General features: G+C 34.5%; 1 long non-coding RNA gene across 1 annotated transcript; it reads right to left on the bottom strand.

Moving 5' to 3' along the window:
• Positions 1 to 251: 251 nt before the first annotated feature.
• LOC131256215 (uncharacterized) lies at positions 252 to 4,974 on the bottom strand. Its single transcript, XR_009176670.1, has 3 exons — positions 4,845 to 4,974; positions 463 to 639; positions 252 to 365 (listed from the first exon to the last, which is right to left on the bottom strand). It is a non-coding gene; the product is annotated as an uncharacterized LOC131256215 (long non-coding RNA).
• Positions 4,975 to 5,378: the final 404 nt, after the last annotated feature.

The following is a 5,378-nucleotide window of genomic DNA, read 5'->3' as shown; positions in this document are numbered from 1 at the left end:
CAATAGCTACAGATATTATCCGTAGCAATTATATCTGTAGCGAAAACCACAAATAGCTAAGGATATTATTTGTAACTAAAAGTCCGTAGCAATATGCCAAATTTAATAATGGTTACATTTGTCAGATAACTGGTTATGGTCAATATCCATAACTATTTCGTACATTAAAAAATATATATAATTATCTATTCATTCAATTACCACCTGCATAATCATTCATTCACTCCATTACAATCAATTACAATCATTCATTCATTCAATTACAATCAATTATAATCCTTCATTTAATCAATTACAATTACACTTACAATAATGCTGAAAATACAGATCTTTAGCTTCATTAGAGAAATTTGCTCGACTTCACCCTGAAATTTCAATAATAAAGAATTAAAAGAGAAGATATATTTTGACGGTATGAAATTTTTTTCACAAGTAAATATGCCTTTTTCAATCATCACCCACCTGAAGAATCAAAAACCGATTGTTGTCCAAGTCCACTCCTTTTCCTTTCAATTTCTTAGTGACCTTTGTAAAATTACTTCCACGGTCATTTATGTATTACTTTGAAGAGTTGTCTCAAAATGCAACTTTAGGAATGACAAAGTCACTTCCTGTAACAACTTCGTATATTCCATCATCCTACAAATAGTCATGGCATTCATAAATCAGAATGACCATTGGGGGAAAGAAAAACAAAGTGAAAGAAGTGCATCATGTATAACTATTTTTTCTTAATGAATTAATAAAAACTTAAAGAGGAATGAAATTGACACAAAAGGAATGGTCTCACCATATGATTTGTAGGGCCAAAATAAATGTCTGGAAGATTTCCGCAAGGAGGACCATCGGTAGCCACAAGTACCCACTTCTCAAGGAATAGTCTCACCATATGGTTTAGGTTATAAGTTTATGTTAATGTTGTAGGTTATAGGTTTAGGTTAGGTTTAGGTTTAGGGATTTGAGAATACATTTACGTTTAGGTTAAGGTTACAGGTTTAGGTTTAGGTTATAAGTGTAGGTTATAGGTTTAGGTTTAGGTTAGGTTATATGTTAAGGTTTAGGGAATTGAGTTTAGGTTATAGGTTATAGGTTAAGGTTATAGGTTAAGGTTTAGGTTTAGGTTATAGGTTTAGGTTTAGGTTATAGTTTTGGAATTTGAGAATAGGTTTAGGTTATAAGTATAAGTTTAGGTTAATGTTGTAGGTTATAGGTTTAGGTTATAATTTTATGTTTATGTTGTAGGTTATAGGTTTAGGTTCAGGTTTAAGTTTAGGTTTAGGGATTTGAGAATACGTTTAGGTTTAGGTTTTAGTTTTAGGTTAAGGTTATAGGTTTAGGTTATAAGTTTAGGTATAGGTTATAGGTTTAAGTTATAAGTTATAACTTTAGGGAATTGAGAATAGGTTAAGGTTTAGGTTTAGGAAATCGGGTTTGGGTTCAGGATCGGGTTTAGGTTTGAGTTTTCAAGTTTAGGTTTATGTTTGGGTTAGGGAGTTGAGATTAAGATTAGGTGTAGCTTTAGGTTTAGAGATTTGAGAATATATTTATGTTTTAGGTTTAACTTATAGTTTTAGGTTATAGGTTTAGGTTTAGGTTAAGGTTTGGTTATAGGTTATAAGTTTAGGTTATATGTTAAGGTTTAGGTTACAGGTTTTGGTTTAGATTAAGATTATAGGTTTAGGTTTAGGTTTAAGTTTAGGTTTAGGTTATAGGTTTAGGTTAGGTTTAGGTTTAGGTTATAAGTTATATGTTATAGGTTATAGTTTTTGGGAATTGAGAATTGGTTAAGGTTTAGATTTAGGAAATCGGGTTCGGGTTCGGGATCTGGTTTAGGTTTGGGTTTTCAAGTTTAGGTTTACGTTTAGGTTAGGGAGTTAAGATTAGGATTAAGTGTAGGTTTAGGTTTAGGGATTTGAGAATACATTTAAGTTTTAGGTTTAGGTTATAAGTTTAGGTTTAGGGTAAGGTTTGGTTATAGGTTATGAGTTAGGTAATAGGTTATAGGTTATATGTTAAGGTTTAGGTTATAGGTTTTGGTTTAGATTAAGGTTATAGGTTTAGGTCATAGGTTTAGGTTTAGGTTATAGGTTATATGTTTTTGGGAATTGAGAATTGGTTAAGGTTTATGTTTAGGAAATCAGGTTCGGGATCGGGATCGGGTTTAGGTTTGGGTTTTCAAGTTTAGGTTTAGGTTTAGGTTAGGGACTTGAGATTAGGATTAAGTGTAGGTTTAGGTTTAGGGATTTGAGAATACATTTAGGTTTTAGGTTCAGGTTATATGTTTCGGTTTGGTTATAGGTTATAAGTTTGGGTTATAGGTTATATGTTAGATGCTGAGGTTTAGGTTATAGGTTTTGGTTAAGGTTAAGGTTATAGGTTTAGGTTTAGGTTTAGGTTATAGGTTTAGGTTAGTTTTAGGTTTAGGTTATAGGTTATATGTTATAGATTATAGTTTTTAGGAATTGAGAATAGGTTAAGGTTTAGGTTTAGGAAATCGGGTTCGGGTTCTGGATCAGGTTTAGGTTTGAGTTTTCAAGTTTAGGTTTAGGTTTAGGTTAGGGAGTTGAGATTAGGATTAGGTGTAGGTTTAGATTTAGGGATTTGAGAATACATTTAGGTTTTAGGTTTAGGTTATATGTATAGGTTTAGGTTAAGGTTTGGTTATAAGTTATAAGTTTAGGTTATAGGTTATAGGTTATAGGTTATATGTTAAGATTTATGTTATAGGTTTTGGTTTAGGTTAAGGTTATAGGTTTAGGTTGTAGGTTTAGGTTAGGTTTAGGTTTAGGTTATAGGTTATATGTTATAGGTTATAGTTTTTGGGAATTAAGAATTGGTTAAGGTTTAGGTTTAGGAAATCGGGTTTGGGTTCGGGATCTGGTTTAGGTTTGGGTTTTCAAGTTTAAGTTTAGGTTTAGGTTTGGGAGTTGAGATTATGATTAGGTGTAGGTTTAGGTTTAGGGATTTGAGAATAAATTTAGGTTATAGGTTTAGGTTTTGGAATTTGAGAATAGTTTTAGGTTATAAGTATAGGTTTAGGTTGGGTTATAGGTTAAGGTTTAGGGATTTGAGTTTAGGTTATAGGTTATGGGTTATAGGGTTTAGGTTATAGGTTTAGGTTAAGGTTAGGTTTGGGTTTAGGTATATGCTTAGGTTATAGGTTATAGGTTATATGTTTAGGTTAAGGTTTAGTGATTCAGGTTCGGGTTCAGGTTCGGGTTTGGGTTCGGGTTCAGGTTATAGGTTTTGGTTTAGGTTATAGGTTATAGGTTTAGGTTGTACGTTATATGTTATAGGTTATAGTTTTTGTGAATTGAGAATTGGTTAAGGTTTAGGTTTAAGAATTTGGGTTCGGGATCGGGATCGGGTTTAGGTTTGGGTTTTCAAGTTCAAGTTTAGGTTTAGGTTAGGGAGTTGAGATTAGGACTAGGTGTAGGTTTAGGTGTATGGATTTAAGAATACATTTAGGTTTTAGGTTTAGGTTTTGGGATTTGAGAATAGTTTTAGGTTATAAGTATAGGTTTTGGTTGGGTTATAGGTTAAGGTTTAGGGATTTGAGTTTAGGTTATAAGTTACGGGTTATAGGGTTTAGGTTATAGGTTATAGGTTTAGGTTTAAGTTATAGGTTTAGGTTTAGGTTTAGGTTTTAGGTTTAGGTATAGGCTTAGGTTATAGGTTATAGGTTATATGTTTAGGTTAAGGTTTAAGGATTCGGGTTCGTGTTCGGGTTTGGGTTCGGGTTTAGGTTAAGGTTTTGGTTTAGGGTTATAGGTTATAGGTTATAAGTATAGGTTTAGGTTAAGGTTAAGGTCTAGGTTTAGGTTATAAGTATAGGTTTTGGGATCTGAGATTAGATTTAGGTTAAAGTTATAAGTTTAGGTTAAGGTTATAAGTATAGGTTATAGGTTAAGGTTATAGTTTAGGTTAAGGTTATATGTTTAGGTTTAGGTTTATGTTTAGGTTAAGGTTTAGGTTATAGGTTTTGGTTTAGGGTTAGGTTTAAGTTATAGGTTATAGGTTATAGCTTTAGGGAATTGATAATAGGTTTAGGTTATAGGTTTAGGGTGTGATTTAGGTTAAGGGTGTGGTACCTGCAAATACAGATATAAACATGACCTGTCCAAATGCCCAGGCCCCTCTAATGATGTCCATAGGAAATGGACAGCTTCATCATGGTCATAACAGCGGTTCCCACCTTTAAGGGACCCTCGCTCATCCGGATAGCTCGATGTTCATCTGGGTCTGCTCTATTAATTTTAAGAAAATATATAACCACGGCCTGTCCAAATGGCCAGGCTCCTCTAATGCTGTCCATAAGAAATGGACAGCTTCATCATGGTCATAACAGCGGTTCCCACTTTCCGAGGACCCCCGCTCATCCAGGTTTGCTCCATTAATTTCGAGCAAATATATAAACACGGCCTGTCCAAATGGCCAGGCCCCTTCAATGCTGTCTATAAGAAATGGACAGCTTTATCATGGTCATAATAACTGTTCTCACTTTCTAAGGACCCCCGCTCATCCAAATAGCTCCGACACACATCCGGGTCTGCTTCATTAATTTCGAGCAGATACATAAATGCAGCCTGTCCAAGTGGTCAAGCCACTCCAATGTTGTCCATAGAAAATGGATAGCTTCATCATGGTCATAACAACGGTTCCTACCTTCCATGGACCCCTGCTCAACATCCGGATAGCTCCGACGCATATCCGGGTCTGTTCCATCAATTTTTACGGAATTATGCATGTCCTGCTCATAAGCATGCCTAATATTGCCAATGCATGAGATTCATCACAAATACCTTTTCATGATTCAAAGAAGAAAACTCGAGGGTTTTTCTTACCTTCCATTGTATGCTTCCAAGGTGCAGATGGCTCCTGAAACACACATACATCCTAGAAATCGCTTCTTAAAACCGCAGACTGTTTTGTTTTAAAACTCGTTCATCTCACCTGAAAACCTGTCACATAATGAATAACTGTAACCATAATGATGACTATTGTGAATGCACTATAATGAATAAATTATTATTATTATAGATAACTGTAATTATAACATAGATATCATGCACACGATATCACATAATGTATTGTTTGATGAACTACACATGTGCATTCTTGACAAGAGACGTATCAGATGCTTGAATCTGAAATATGTAGTTCCAATCCTCCCACATGCAACATCCACCTGAAAAAATGCGCATAACCGTCATGCTTGAGTAATCAATACAGTAATGTACAAGTAAAATCATAAAACTAGAGATACTGCATTTTCAGGATCTCCTCCATAGTAAACGATCTCATTCTAAAGCCCTTCTCCCTCTTCCTTTACCCGGGCTTGGGACCGGCAATGAAAGGAGTTGCATTAGCAGAGTTAA

The sequence above is a fragment of the Magnolia sinica genome, chromosome 9 (genome assembly GCF_029962835.1).
Source record: "Magnolia sinica isolate HGM2019 chromosome 9, MsV1, whole genome shotgun sequence".
Lineage (NCBI taxonomy): Eukaryota > Viridiplantae > Streptophyta > Magnoliopsida > Magnoliales > Magnoliaceae > Magnolia > Magnolia sinica.
This window is presented reverse-complemented; position numbering and strand designations above follow the sequence as displayed.